Raw genomic sequence first — 16,788 nt, 5'->3', positions numbered from 1 at the left:
TTAGAATAGCTTTCACCAACACTCCGAACCAGTTGGTTCAGGTCTAGTGTTGAAGCACCTAGGACTTACTTGCTCAGTCTCTCCCCATACATACACACCACAGGCATATCGTTTATTTATTTTCTTTCTTGAGACCTTGGTGTCCAGCACCTCTTTGGGTTACTAAATGCTCTGTAGTGAGGGTTACTCTTGATAGTAGACTTTCAGCTGATAATCCCGAGTTAGTTAACCCAAGTTACCAAGTGATAAGGCACCCCTAAGAGCTTATTCATCCAAGTAGATCCCTCATACAGGAGCACCACAGACACATGCCTCAAGATTAAAACCATTGGTGCTAGCCTTGTTGCTTACTCTTTTTCTTTTATTTTTCCACCTTTATTGTTCTTTTCCCTTTTTCTTATTAGGATCTTCTTATTTAGCTAGTCTCATGGGGTGTGTCTCAAGCATAGTATTCATGACAGATAGTTGTCCTCCCACTTTGTGGTTGAACCAACTTAGCTAACTTATGACTATACCATAAACTCATGAACCTACTCCATAGTATGAACTCCTCTCTGGTCTTTTGAAACACTCATTCTCTTTTTCATTTGATTCAAAGGGACAAGTATACAAGTAAGTAAAGAGAGGATGTAGTGACATAAAGACTAGTAAACATAGACCTTTTTCAACAAAAACTTAAAAGACAAAATTTAAAAAATTTAAACTAACATGGAAGCAAGTTCTATTTCATACAAGATCTTCCTTATTTAGAGCATAGAGAAAGATGGACCAAAGAAGGAACTCCACCACCTTTTACTCATGTGGTTGCCCATGCTCTCCTCCTTGCTTGTCCTCCTTGTGTCCCTCTTGATTGCTTGTACTCCCATTTCCTTTGCTTTTTCCAATCAGCTTCTTCCAGAAACCACCATCTTCCATCTTCTTCTTGAGTGTTTCCTTCTCCTATTTCACCTTCCTCTCTTCTTGTTCTACAAAATCTTTTTGGACCTCATCATATGTAGGGATGGCATAGTACAGATGATGCATATTACTAGACATGTAGTTCAACTTGGCTTGAGTGTTTATGTTGAACTCTTCCCTATGTAGTTGCTGTCCTTCATTAAGTACAGTGAATTCATTGAATGCTTTCATCTGAGCTATTTGCCGCTGATTGAGTTCCTGCAAATGCTTATCTTGATGTTCTTGCCTCTCAGTAACTTGGTGGATGGCTTGAGTGAGCTGGGAGTATTGTTCCTGTTGCTGCTCTATTTGTTGTTTCTGCCACTCTTCTTGTTGGCTCATCCAGTTGGACTGAAGGTTTAGTATTTGCTCTTGTCCTTCCATATGTCTCATCCCCAAATCTTTAATGGCTTTTAGAAGGTGATTCATGTTCAAGTCAGCTGGGTAAGGATGTTCTTCTTGTTGATATTCTTCCTGATGAGACTCCTCTTGGTGAGCTCCTTCTTTTGCTTTTAGTTTCCCTATTTGTGGCCTCCTTTGTTGCTGAGCAGGTGTAGTATAGACCATACGCTGGATTGTCATTAGCCTCCCAGGGTTCACCCAGTCCGGATTGCTATCCTCAAAGACCACCTTGGCCTTTTTGCATAATCTGAAAATGGTGCTGGGGTACCAAAGTCTGGCACCTGATTCAAGCTTCTCAGCTGAATCTTGAATTCCTTCAGCTATAAGTTCATGCACATTGATTTCTCCACCTTGTACTAGGCAATGTACCATAGTTGCTAGATTAATATTGACCTCTGAATTATTTGCAGTGGGGAGGATAGGCCTCCTCACAAGTTCAAACCACCCCTTGGCTTCCGGGCTAAGGTCTCCCCTTTTGATGAACCGGGGTCTCCCATCTCCATACCTCTCCCAGTCAGCTGCTATAACATAGATGTCAATCACGATCTCAGTGAGCTCATCATTGTCTTGGCTTTTACTTATCCTTGCATGATAACTGGGCTCATCAAAATGCGGTGATTTCAGGTGAAGAGCTCTTGTTATAGCGTTTGGGCTGAAGTCCACCTCCTTTCCTCTTACGTAACTTTTAAAGGTTGGGGCCCTGGTTTTGTCTTTTCTCACCACATTTGCGTAGAACTCTTTGATGAGGTTTCCATTGATCTTTCCCTCTGGATTAGTGAGCCTTTGCCACCCTCTTTTTTCAATTTTCTCCCGAATCTGTGGGCATTCGTCTTCATTGAATTGGAAGGTTAACTCGGACAATATCTTTTTGAGCTTGATCCGCTCAAATTCTCATTCATGGAAGGCAGTTTTGAATCTCTTCTCATCGAAAGGAATGCTCTCCATTGGTTCCTTCCTTTTTTGCCACTTGGAGCTTGATGATGCCATGAATTTAAGTTGCTGTGTGAGGGGATTTGAAGGTAAGGATGGATGAAGAATTTGGTTGGTTAGGATGGGGTGTGATGAATAGGTTTTGGACGCCGAAAGTGTGGAGTATGGAGAGTGGGAATTTGAGTGTGAGGGGTAAGTGTGCACTAGGACTCACTTATATAGGGAGATTGTGAGTGAATGGAGGGTGTGGATTGATGGAATGGTTGCTTGATGGACGGTTGGGGTTGTGCATGGAGAAAGGACAAGGATCATCATTTAGTGAGGGTTATTGGTTCGGTCTTCAAGAGTTTCCTTTCTTCAATGTTGCATGGCAACATTTTCCAATGCATTCCTTCTTGAGACAAGTGTGTAGTTTCTCTTCATGAAGTGGCCGAACTTTTCTCCTTTAATTATCCAATCAATCTCCTTCAATGCTCCTCTCCTTTTCCCTATAAAGATCAAATAAGAAAAGTAAGAATTAATATCATAAAAAATCAATTTAAATTTTACGGCTAGAATAATAAAGGAAAGAAAAGATTAGATTGTTTATTCATGAACTCCAACTAACTAACTAACTGTGTATCCTTATATGCACATTGGTGGCACCATGGGGTGACACCAAACTTAGTTTGGAGCACTGTGATGAAAAGTTCTGTTCAAAGCTCCAAGACTAGCATGCTTTCAGTTGCATTCATGCTTTCTTGGCACGCTTTGAACACCAAACTTATTCTTCACTATATAATGCAATATAAGGATTTCACCAAGTGTTTGTCAAGTTTAGGTTGGAATTCATGAATATTGACTTATTCACTAGTAAAAGCTAATAAAACATGGGTTGCCTCCCATGAAGCGCTTCTTTAGCGTCACTAGCTTGACATTTCTCCTTCATCAGGGAGGTTGATAATGCTTCAAGTCCTCCCCTCTTGCCTTAGACTTATATCCATTGGTTGTGTCAATGATCTCTACATGTTCCAAGGAGAGAACTCTGTTGATAGTAAAGACCTTAGGTAACTGAGATGGTACAGTGGGGAGATTAGGGGAAATATCTGGGAAGTAAGCTGAGATCAGTTTATCTCCTGGAGAGAAGTCTTCTGTAGGGATCTTCTTGTTCCTCCACCGCCTTGGTACCTTCTTCTTTGTCCCCTTTGATGTTGCCTTGCTCTTGGTGACTTCTTCTTCTAAGGGAATTTCGTTGTTGTCTTCACATGTCTCTAGTGGTTTAGGTTCCTCCAGCTTTTCCTTGAGTTGTGACAACTGCTTATTTCCTTGTTCATCAACCAAGGGCTTTCCCAGATGGGCTGGTTGTGCTTCAGTGCTTGCTTCCTCTGTCAGCATCTCATTATGATCTTTGCTTGGTTCTTTGTTTTCTTGGTCTGCTTCTTGTGAGTGTTTGAAGACATTAAAACTGAGTCGTTCATCATGGATCCTCAATATTAGCTCCCCTCGCTCCACATCTATGAGTGCTCTGGCTGTAGCTAAGAATGGTCTTCCCAATATGATTGGGTGCGTGTGACTCTCTTCCATGTCCAAGATGACAAAGTCTGTGGGAAGAAAGTATTTCCCAACCTTTAACAACACATTTTCCACCACACCTATTGCTTATTTTTGAGTTTTGTCAGCCAGCCTGATGACTACATCTGTGGGAAATATCTCATTGATCTGCAGCCTCTTCACCAGGGATAAGGGCATTAAGTTGATGCTTACTCCCAAATCGCAGAGTGCTTTCTGGTTCTTGATGATCTTTTTCCTTCTTCTCTACTGAGGTATCTTTAGGTTATTCTGACAGCTTGCTTGGCTTGTCCTCAGTCTCCTTATCACTTATAGTGACCATCTTGCAATCTTCCCATCTTACTTTCTTTGTTTCACCTCTCGGATTCTTCTCTGTGTCACTTGGGAATCCATCTGTGGGTTTGGGAATTTGTTCAGAGAGATACCCCACTTGAGATTCCAACCTCTTGATTGTGTCTCCCTGGTTCTTGAAACTAGCTCGCACTTCCTCCTTGAACACCTTGTTGTCTTGAATCTCCTTGCCTATGCCTTCAAGTAGGTTCTCAATCCTTGAGAGTCTGTCATCAAATGATTGTAGATTGTAATTAGAGGTGGAAGGATGAGGTAAGTTATTTTGGTTTTGATGTGGATGTGGAGAGGTGTTGTTATTGGGGTGTTGATATGGTCTAGATGTGAAGTGTTGGTGGCTTGCATTGTTGGGATTTGGGCGTCTTTGATCAAGGCTTTGGTCTTGTTGATTTCCCCACCCAAAGTTTGGGTGATTCCTCCATCCAGGGTTGTAGGTCTTGGAGTATGGATCATGGTTTTGCCTAGGTGAATTTCCAATGTAGTTGACTTGCTCCTGACTTCCCTCTACTTCTTCATTCACTCCTTCTTGGGTTGTTGATGAAGTGGAGATTGCTGCTACTTGGTTTCTCTCCATCTTCTTGGTGAGGTCAGCCAGCTGCTAGGTAATGAGCTTGTTTTGGGCCAGCAGAGCATCTACATTGTTTAGCTCTATCACTCCTCTCGTGTTCCCTCTTTCGGAAGCATAGAAGTAGTCATTCTCTGCTACAGTTTCAATGACATCTATGGCTTCCTCAATGGTCTTTTTCTTGTTCAAAGATCCTCCGGATGAATGGTCTACTGCCTTCTTTGACTCATAGGAGAGCCCTTCATAGAAAATGTGCAGCTGCACCCATCCATTGAACATATCTGGTGGACACCTCCTTGTTAGGTCCTTAAACCTCTCCCATGCTTCATACAGAGTCTCACCATCTTGTTGCCTAAAAGTTTGGACCTCAGCTCTCAGCCTATTGATTCGTTGAGGGGGGTAAAATCTTGCTAAAAATTTGTTTCCCACATCTTCCCAAGTTGTCAAGTTCTCCTTTGGGAAAGACTCCAGCCACTTGGCTGCCTTATCCTTGAGTGAGAATGGAAATAAGAGCAGTCTATAGGCGTCAAGATGAACACCATTAGACTTCACTGTGTCACATATTCTCAGGAAGGTGGTTAGATGTTGATTGGGGTCTTCTTGGACACTTCCTCCGAACGAACAGTTGTTCTGAACAAGGGTGATGAGCTGTGGTTTTAGTTCAAAATTGCTGGCATGGATGGTTGGCTTTTGAATGCTACTTCCACAGTTTCCTGGGTTTGGATTGATGTAAGAGCCTAAAACTCTTCTATCCTCCCTAGCATGATTTGCTCGTCCTCTTCTGCCATGGTTGTGAGCTTCTTCTTCACGATAGTTTTCCATGTTTTCTTCCATGTTTGGTTCAAAGTATTCCTCAAAGTGTTCCTCCTCTTCTTCAGCACCAACTACACATTTTTCTCTTACCTCCCTCCTTAGTCTAAGGAAGGTTCTCTCAGGTTCAAAATCAAAGGAAGTTGAAGCTCCGCTTCTTCTCCCTGTCATACAACCAACAAGTACAAGCAAAGAGAATAGGTGCAGAAAGTATATCCGTCAGAATTACTGTTAGTGTGAGTGATGCAATATATCAAACAGTTAGTGGGTTAGTGAAATGAATGGTAAATAACAAAGAAAAAGTAGGGGGAAGGGAAGAAATTAACTAAAACAGAAAGTAAATGACTCAAACAGAAAATTAAATCAAACAAAAAATAAAATGCTCAATCTAGTGATCCTCCAATTTAATCATTGTTGATGCACAATCAATCCTCGGCAACGGCACCATAAACTTGATGCATGGAAAACTTGTCTCATAACAAATTTCCTTCGGCAAGTGTACCGAATTTGTCGTCAAGTAAAAACTCACAAAAGAGTGAGGTCGAATCCCACAGGGATTGATTGATCAAGCAATTTTAATTAGAGGAATGTTCTAGTTGAGCGAGTCCAGAATTTGAGTTGAGAATTGAAGAAAATTAAATGGCGGGAAAGTAACTAACAGAAAAATAAATGCTAGAAATAAAAGAACTGAAAGTAAATGACTGAAAGTAAATTGCAGAATTGTAAATGGGAATGGGGGAATTGCTCATAAAAGTAAATGACAGAAATTAAAGAGAATGGGTAAGATCAGAAATGGGGAGTTCATTGGGCTCAGGAGATGTTGCATTCTCCGGATCAATTTCATTTTCATCTCTTCCTCAATCAATGCACTCATTGATCTCCTTGGCAATCTTAAGTGATCGAAATATAATTTCTTGTAATTCAATCTCTCAAATCTTGATCAATAGCCAATTCCTTGGTCAATTGCTCATGAGAAGAGATAAAGTATGGTCACTGATTATACCACATGCATTTTCCAAATCAAGTGTTGAGAGGATTATAGTCACATATCCATCCAAACCCAATTTGGTCCCGCATGAGAAAGCATTTCTAGCTTGATCTCTTCATTCCTCTTTCAAGATTCAGAAGAGATCCAAGTTTGAATAGCTTCTTTTCCAAGATAACTACCCAATTGGATGAAGATTGAAAGCTTTCAAGTAAAATCAAGAGAAAAGATAGAAGAAGAATAATGAAAAGTAGTATTGATCCATCAAATTACAACAGAGCTCCCTAACCCAATGAAAGGGGTTTAGTTGTTCATAGCTCTGGAAAATGAAAACAAAGATGGAGAATACATGATGAAACTAGAAGTGCAGAGAAAGTAAAAATACAGAGAGTAGTTATATGCCCAGAGGCTCCCTATAATTTCCAACCCCCTAAAATAATTCAAAGCTACTCCTATATATACTACTCTTCTACTCTTCTAGTTGGCTCTTCAAGTCTTGGGTCTGGGCCTTTGGATCTTGAGTTTGAAGCAGTTATCTTCTTCATTGGGCTTGGCTTTACTTGTAGAGAGAAAGTGTGAAGTGGGCAGAGACTTTAGCTCAGGACGTTAGTGGTGTTAACGTTCAGTGAAAATATGGGTTCGAGAACGTTAGTGACATTCAAATTTTTCACTAACGTTCCTCACCCAAGTAAGAGCCACGTTAACCTCAACGTTAGTGGCACAAACGTTGCCACTAGCGTTGCCTCTTTGTCCTTCACGCACGTTATTGGGACTCAACTTTCCCAATAACGTTGAGAAGCCTCCTCTTTCCCTACGTTAGAATCCACGTTAACTTAGTTAACGTGGCTCTTTTAACGTAGGCTTGCCAACCTTCGAGAACGTTAGTGATACTTAACATTGTCACTAACGTTCCAATGTGCCCCTTAGCTCTCACGTTAGAGTCCACGTTAACTAGGTTAACGTGGCTCCTAACGTGGCTGTGCTAGCCATCTCCAACGTTAGTGACAAAGTTGAATGTCACTAACATTAGCTCATCATCCCTCTCCTCACGTTAGCTTCCACGTTAACTAAGTTAACGTGGGAGTTAACGTGGCTCATTGTGGCTTGTGTTGGCTCCTTCCAACGTTAGTGACAATGTTTGGTGTCACTAACGTTTTCGACAACCTTTCTTCTTCACGTTAACTAGGTTAACGTGGGAGTTAACGTGGCTTCTTGGGGATAGTGTGTGTTCATCCCAACGTTAGTGACAATGTTTGGTGTCACTAACGTTGTCGACCACCTAGTTTCTTCACGTTAGCTTCCACGTTAACTAGGTTAACATGGGAGTTAACGTGGCTTCTTATGACTTGGCCAACGTTAGTGGGAAAGTTGAATGACACTAACGTTGGCGTTCCCCTTTTCTTCTTAACGTTAGAGGCCACGTTAACTAAGTTAACGTGGCAACTAACGTGGCCACTTATGAGCTTGGTCCAACGTTAGTGATAATGTTAAGTGTCACTAACGTTGGCTCCATTTCCTTTCTTCCACGTTAGAGTTCACGTTAGCTTGGTTAACGTGACTCTTAACGTGGGCAATGATGGCTTCGAGAGCGTTATTGGCAATGACTTTTCTCATTAACTTTGCAAGTTACTCCCATTCCACGTTAGTGTTAACGTTAGTGTAACTAACGTAGCTACTAATGTGGTTCTTCTTTGCTTTCTTTGTCCTGAAATCAAGCAATAAAGTACATCAAAGTTCTAGTCCAAGTCATGGGAAATGCAACATCTAATTTGTCATTAAATTCATGCAAAATCCTCATGAAATCATGTAAAGTGCACAATGTATGCTTGAATCAAGATGTAAATGAATATCTACCCAAAACTAGCTTATTTCCTAAGAAAATGCATGAAACTACCCTAAAAACAGTAAAGAAAAGGTCAGTGAAACTGGCCAAAATGCCCTGGCATCAGTTGTACACCCTCCTCAATATCAAATTCAAACGTCTTGGATGGAGGCTCTATGACTTGAGTTTCCGATGGAGGTTCTGCATCTCCCAAGTCTTTAACCACTTCCTCTTCTTCTATAATTTCGGCTTCCTCCACTTGTTCCAGTACAAAGTCATGCTCCTCATTATCCACCGGAGTTTCTAGTGTCTCCTTCATGCTACGTTCTTCATTAGATTCTCCATATGAAGCCATGGGGGTTCCTTGAGTGTCCAAACGTTAGGGAGCGAATCGATTTATCACTCGCTCCAATTGATGAAGGGTTGCATGAAATTGGTCCACTGTTTCCTTGAGATGATCCCTTGACTCCTGTTCCTCTTGGACAATACGATTAGGATCATAAGGCTCTTGGATTGATGGATATGGACATGATGGGTATAGAGGTGGTGGTTCTTGGGAGTAATTGGGTTGGAAGTGGGGTGGCTCTATGTATGGCTCATATGGTTCATAGGGTGGTTGGTATGGTGGATAAGGGTTAGGGTCATATGGTGGTGTTTGGTAGCAGGGGGCTTGTGAGTATGGTAGTTCAAAGCTATGTTGAGGAGGGGGTTCGTAAGTATTTTGTGGTGGGTGTTGATTTTCATGAAGAGGTCCACCACAACCATTGTCTTGGTAAGCATCATAGAATGGTTGTTGATAGTGCCTTGGAGGTGGTTGTTGCCAAGTGGGTTGATCAAATCCTTGTGGCTCCTCCCATCTCTGATTGTCCCATCCTTGATCCAAGCTTTCATTGTAATCTCCTCTTCTTATAACATGATTGTAACCAAACTCATAGCCAAAGGGGTGAGAATTTATAGTAGTAAGAGAAATAAAAACTAATAAAAATTTATGAAAATAAACTCCTAAAACTAGAAACACTAACAAAGAAACAAAAAAGCAAAATTATTTACAATAACCAATAATAAGGCACATGTTTGCAATTCCCCGGCAACGGCGCCATTTTGATGAACGGATTTTTTGCTAGTAAAGAATTCACAATAAATCCTTGTTGCTAGTATAGTTTCTAAACCAACAAAGAATCCTTTCATACAAAAATTTGGTTGTCACTAAAGCAAACCCAATAAAATAATAACCAAAGTATTTAAACCTCGGGTCATCTCTCAAGGAATTTCAGGGAGGTGTAGTTATTATTGGTTATGAGATAGTATATTTTGGGGGTTTTGAATAAGGAACAAAAAAAGTAAATTGCAAGAAATTAAATTAATAACTAAGAAAAATTCTTGGCAAGGTATGAAAATTAGACGTCCTATCCTAGTTATCCTTATCAATTATGATGAGAATTGTTCATTGCTCCCACTTAGTTAACCTCTAACTATAAAGGAAAGTCAAGTGGATGAATCAATTTGATTCGTCAAGTCCTAGTCAACTCCTAAAGAAAGACTATCTTAGAGGGATCCAAATCAACCAGCAAATTTCAATTATCAATCAACAAAGGAGTTTGATAACTCAAGCGTCTCCAATTACTCAACCAAAGCTAAGAATGTAAAAAGCTTAATTAAAATCATAAACATAAAATACCTCAAATTGCATTAAATAAAGAAATCAAAGAGTTCATAAACCAAATTGGGAAAATAAATAAACTAGAATGCTAGAATAAATAAAAGTAGAAGAGAAACTAAATTCAAGGAACGTTGAACCTGGAATTGAGAAGAAATAAACCTAAAACTAAAAGAAATCCTAAAACCTAGAGAGAGGAGAGAGCATCTCTCTCTAAAAACTACATCTAAACCTAAAATTTATGTGAATGGATGAATGATTCAATGTGTATTGAGTCTCTGCTTGTCCCCTGGCTTTAGTTTGCGTTTCTGGGCCGAAAACTGGATCCAAACTCAGCCCAAAATTGCCCCCAGCATTTTTTGCGATTTCTACACATAGCGCATGTCACGCGTATGCATTAGTCACGCGTACGCGTCGATGGTCATCTTTGCGTGTCACACGTACACGTCAGGTACGCGCACGCATCACCATGGAAAGCTCCAAATCACGCGCACGCGTGAGCCATGTGTGCGCGTCGCTCCTCGCTGGTTGTCTCCTTTATTTCTTGTACTCCTTCCATTTTTCCAAGCTTCCTTCCCATCCTCTAAGCCATTCCTGCCCTATATAGCCTTAAAATAATTAACGCACGGATCACGGCATCAAATGGTATAAAGGGAAATTAAAATATACAATTTAAAGGCTTAAGAAGCAAGTTTTTAACCATAGAACAAAATTGGGAAGGAATTGTAAAATCATGCAAATCATATGAATAAGTGATTAAAGAGTTGATAAAAATCACTCAAATTAGTACAAGATAAACCACAAAATAGTGGGTTATCAATCTATGCGTGGGAACTCCTGTCCCACCCACCTTCTTTTCTTCTCTTCTTTCCATTTCTTCTCTTCTCTTCTCATATTTCCTTCCTTCGATCATCATCCACCACTACCATGCACCATCTAACACCATCTCTATATGTTAATTAGTTAGTTAGTTGGCTTAATTTTTGTTATAGGTGACAGGTGTTGGATGATTGATTTGTTTGCTGTTTATTGCTGCTGATTACTGACTTGATGCTATTTTAGCATAATCGTTGTTGATATTCATTGTTGGATTTATTTATTGAGGATATATTTTGTTGCTTGGTATTACTCTGTTCATGCTCAATTTTGTGCATACCAAGTACTTATTACATTGCCTTCAAAGAACTTTTAATCTTTTAAATTGCATGTTGTAGTTAGCCATCATGTAATTGGAATTCACTATCTATTGTTAGGCAATTGTGTATTATCAGTGCATTTTTTTTAGTTGATGCTTGTTTATGATTAATCTTTATTTACGTCACCTATTTCTTCCATTGAGATTTTGGAATTGTAAAATTGGACCGTACGCTTACCTAGTGACATATTTTTTAGCCTTCTAAGCTTTGTGGACTATTCTTGTTATGTGATTGATTTTAATTTCTATCTTTTTTTTCCTAAGTTCTATAGTACCAATGTCTTCCACTTTTATGTCAATTAGGTATTGCAAATAAAATTCAAAGTGTATCATTGATTGATATGTAAGTTTCATATTTCATTTTGTTCATTAAAGTTACCTTGCACATCAATCTATGTCCATACCTTATCCATTTCACAATTGCTCATTTATTGCTTGAATGCTTTTATGCTTCTTTATTGCTTGTTTGGTTGTCTTAACCTACAAGTTTTCTTTGAAGTATCTCAAGCACACTAGAATGAGTGAAATGCTTACTTCTTTTTTGTGTAATTGTGACATAGATCTCTATACTAGTGTGTGTTCTAAACAGCATGCAACTTAGAACCCACACACTATTTTTCTTCAATGTCACACTAATTCACTCACTTCATTCTAGTGATTGTTACCTCATTCCAACAATTTACTCTTCCTTACTTTTGCATTTTCTCATCCTACTGTGCTATTTTCTATCTTTCATGGGTGAGTCATCATAAGCAAAAACAGAAGCAGGAGAAAGAACACGCAGTAGCCAGTTGATCCACCAGCTGAAGGTGGCAATCCGTATAGTCGCCGTACTCCTTTGCTTATCTCTGAATGCACTGAGGACGGTGCAAACTTTTAAGTGTGGGGAGGTCGTCCGACCGAATCTGCTATTTTTTGGTGACAAATTTCTAATCCTAACAATTTCACATGTTATTGTCTTCTAGTATTAGGTCTTTTAGAAAATTTAGTTGTATTTTCTTGGGTTGCATATATAATATGCTTGTCAAAATAATGAAATTTTCGAAGGATTTTATCTATAGGGCACCCCAATTGATTTGAATTAAAAAAAATTTTCATTGAACTTGCTTGAATTATATATATTGTGGAACATGTTTTGAGCTAAGAACACATAAGCATGTGAGTTTTGAGCCTAATTGTGTGGTTACATTGATAAACCACTATTTTATGGTTTATATTGTGTTTAATTGTGTGGTTTTATCATGATCCTGACCCACTTATTCATTAAAAAAGCATGCATTTATATTTCCTTCCTGAAATTATTACATGATTGAAAACTGCTTCCTAGAGACTTTTAATTATGCATTTTACTTCTCCTTTATTCCATTCGATGCCGTGATCTGTGTGTTAAGCGTTTCAGGCTTTATAGGGCAAGAATGAGTTGGAGATTGGAAAGGAAGTTAGCAAAAATGGAAGGAACACAAGAAATTGAGGAGATGACCAGCGAGAAGTGACGCGGCCGCATGGACGACGCGACCGTGCGGAGAAGATCAAATCGCAGTGACGCGGCCGCATGGATGACGCGACCGCATGGAATGGAAAAGAACAAGCGACGCGGAGGCGTGGACGACGCGCCCGCATGGTGAAGCGAAACGCGAATGACGCGTCCGCATGAGCGACGCGATCGCGTGGCTGCGCGATCTGCATAATTTGCAGAATCGCTGGGGGCAATTTTGGACCCTATTTTGACCCAATTTTCGGCCCAGAACAGCAGACTAGAGCCAGAGAACATGCAGAAACCAACTACAACATTCATTCTACACAGTTTTTAGTTGGAGATCTAGTTTGCTCCTCCTCTAGGTTTTTCTCTCTATACATTCATAGTTCTTAGGATTTAATTTACACTTACTTTTTGGCATTGGAACACTGAGAAAAGTTATTACCTCATCAAGACTTCGTCATTCTAGTTCGTTTTCTTTACTTGGCTTTACTCTTCCATGTTCTTTGCTTTGTTTAATTTTACCATTGGAATATTTTTAGGATTATTTAATACAAGGATCACTTTCATTTTTAATTGACTATTTTGATTTTTATTTACAATGTCTTCCTTTAATTCCTTTTTATATACTATGAATTTTACATTCACAATGAGCGAGTAGTTCCCTAACTTGATGGGGAATTGATTGAAAGGAACCCTTGAGTTGGAAGGCTTGAAAGAAAAATTGTAATCGGGTTTATGGTTGGATTGCCTTCTAGTCACTAACACCAATCCCTTTTTATTAAGTGGATTGCAACTTGTGAACAGACGTAGCATTCCAACTTGTTTGACTTTCCCTTACCTAGTGAAGGATAACTAAACAGGACAACCTTTAATTGTCAATTAATCCTGAGAGCATTCCAACAATAATAGGGATTCCAACTAATCAACTCCCAGTCAAGGCTTTTATTTACATTATTCAAATTCACCAATTTAATTTCCTGTTTACTCAACTCAAACCATTTTGAAAACATCTGATTAATAAAATAGCACACGTTTTTGCAACTCGTTGGGAGACGACCTGGGACTCATACTCCCAGTATTTTAATTTCAATTTTCTGTGACACCTTTTTAAATTGATAGGCGGATTTCTGGCGAGTTAAGAACTATACTTGCAACGCATATAAATTAACAATTTTTAATTCGCCAAATTCTGCCCGCATCAATTTTTGGCGCCATTGCCGAGGAGTTGCAATAGAGTGCTAAAGTTATTAATTAGAATTTATTTGTTTGCATTTTATTTTATTTTGCTACTATGAGCTGCATGTTTCTTTCGTCAAATGATGCGTTCACTACCTGATCCAAGCCTGCCAATATTCGATCCTGAAATTGAAAGGACAATTTCACGAATAAGGCGAGCTCGGCGTCGGTTTGCCCTCTCTGAGGGCGGATCTGAAACGTCAGTTGAAGAAGAAACCAGCTCCCGTTCTACTGATTCGGTTGATTCACGTGCAGAAGACATGGCAGCTAGGAGAGTTACCATCCAGGAGGAAGGAGCCCCTGATTTTACAATGCAACCGTTTCAAGCGCATCACCCAGCAGTGGCTACAGATTTTGAAATAAAGACCGCACTGCTCAATTTGATGCCCAAGTTTCATGGCTTACCTGCTCAAGAGCCTATCAAGCACCTGAGAGATTTCCAAGCAGCCTGTTCTACTGTCAGGCGTGATGGTGCTGATGAAACTTCAATTTTGCTGAAAGCTTTCCCGTTTTCTCTTAAGGGAAAAGCAAGAGAGTGGTACTACACTCAACCCCTAGCAAATGTATCCAACTGGGATACGCTCAGAAAAGAGTTTTTGGAGAAATTCTTTCCATCTGAAGTTACTGATAAACTGAGGAAAGACATTTCCATGGTTATTCAAGATGACAACGAGACTCTCTTTGAATACTGGGAGCGCTTCAATAATCTTCTGGAAGCATGCCCCCACTACAGGATTGACAAGATAGTGTTACTCAGCTATATCACACAGGGCATGAGGCCCCAAGATAAGACCACATTGGAAAGTGCTAGCAATGGGTCTATGAAGAAGTACAAGACCACTAATGAGGCATGGCAATTGATCAGCGACTTAGCTGAATCCACTAGGAACCACAGGCAGAAACAAGGCCATTCAAAAGTCGTTGCAGAAGTATCCTCTAGTAGAGAGACTGCTGCTCTAGCTCAGAATATCTGTGAAATGACAAACTTGCTGAAGCAGATGCAATTGAATCAACAACAAATTCAGCAAGCTCAACCTTCTCCAGCACAGCAAGGTCAACAGTTAGTCCCACAGAGAGTTTGCAGAATTTGTGCTGATTATAGCCATTATACTGATGAATGCCCGCAGCTCCAGCAGGAAGACAACATGGTGGCATCCACTCATAACTTCTATGACCACCCCAACCAAGGGTACAATCAAGGTGGAACTCATAACTATGGATGGCAGGACAATTCTAACCAGAATTTGAGGGACAACAATAACAGAGGAGGCAGAGATAATCAGGGAAATCAGAGGTGGAATAATATCAACAACAGGCAGCAGAACCAACCTTACAGAGCACCTCACCTGAGGCAATCCCAAGGACCACAGAATACCCAACAGCAGCCCTCTCAAATCACTTATCCTTCTTCATCTCCTAATGATGAGTTACTACATTCTATTGATAGGAGACAACAGGCCATGGAAAACAACCTTAGTGCCACTCTAAATGGTCTGACCTCTGTAGTACAAGCTCTCGCCTCACAGATTGGATCAATGAAAAATTCCAATAACCAACCTTCGAGCTCCACTGGAATCCCCTCTCAACCATTACCCAATCCAAAGGGAGGCATTAATGCCATCACCCTCAGGTCCGGAACCACACTGCAGGAGAGGAATCAGGAGGAGCCAAGCCCACCAGAACACGCCTCAGCTGAAGAGGTAGTAAAAATAGAAGATGTTGAAGAGGAAGAGGACATACAAGACATAGCTGAAAAAGAAGAAGCCCAACCACTGGGGGAAGCACCAAAAGGCGCAGACACTGCAGAAAACACCACTCCCATTCCATTTTCACAACTTGCAAGGAAGCCCAGGAAGTAGCTGGAACCCGATCCCAAAATGGTAGAAATATTCAAAAAGGTTGAGGTAACTGTTCCTCTTTTTGATGTTATTCAACAGGTACCTAGATATGCAAAGTTTCTAAAAGATTTATGTATACATAAAGACAAAATTAATGAATTAGAAACTATTCTTTTAGGTAGTTCCATATCTTCTTTAATGGGAGGATTACCTGAAAAGTATAGTGACCCAGGTCCTTGTATAGTTAGTTGTACTATTGGTCGAGTAGTAATTTATGATTGCATGTGTGATTTAGGAGCATGTGTTAGTATAATGCCTTTGTCTATATATGATATTTTGAGGCTCCCTCCCTTAAAAAGGTCGGCAGCTCGTTTTGTGTTAGCAGATAAAAGCATTATTACAGTGGCTGGAGTTGCTGAAGATGTTTTAGTGAACCTTAAAGGGCTTACATTTCCCACTGATTTTTATATCTTGGAGATGCCCCATAATGACTCAAATAAGCCCTCATCAATCCTACTTGGAAGACCATTCCTGAATACATCAAAATTCAAATTGGATGCTTTTTCAGGAACATACTCTTTTGAAATAGATGGCCGAATAGTAATCTTCAATCTGAATGGAGTCATAAACAACCCTCCAGAAGATCATTCTATCTTCCAGTGTGATGTCATAGATGAAACTGTAGCTGAAGTTCACAAGGAAGAATTAGAAGAGAGGCACACTGGACAAGGTCCAAGTGTGGGGACCCTCTTGACTGACAATGAGGGCACTTCAGCATTTTCACAAGCTCCAAACAATCCAGAGCCTACCCATGATCAAAAGTTAGATTTGAAACCTCTTCCTCCACATCTCAAATATGCTTATCTTGAAGATGAGCAGAAGTTTCCAGTTATCATTGCAAGGGAACTCACTTCACAACAAGAAGAGCAATTGCTTGATGTACTGAGGAGGCATAAGAAAGCAATTGGGTGGAGTTTGGCAGACATAGTAGGCATCAACCCTCAAGTATGTGAGCACAGAATATTTTTAGAAGAGG

General features: G+C 40.0%; 1 non-coding gene across 1 annotated transcript; it reads left to right on the top strand.

Annotated features, from left to right (window-relative positions):
* The first annotated feature begins 5,003 nt into the window (after positions 1-5,003).
* Positions 5,004-5,110, top strand: LOC112773339 (small nucleolar RNA R71). The gene has a single exon (XR_003187895.1). It is a non-coding gene; the product is annotated as a small nucleolar RNA R71 (small nucleolar RNA).
* Positions 5,111-16,788: the final 11,678 nt, after the last annotated feature.

This window comes from Arachis hypogaea, chromosome 18, assembly GCF_003086295.3.
Source record: "Arachis hypogaea cultivar Tifrunner chromosome 18, arahy.Tifrunner.gnm2.J5K5, whole genome shotgun sequence".
Taxonomy (NCBI): Eukaryota; Viridiplantae; Streptophyta; class Magnoliopsida; order Fabales; family Fabaceae; genus Arachis; species Arachis hypogaea.
This window is presented reverse-complemented; position numbering and strand designations above follow the sequence as displayed.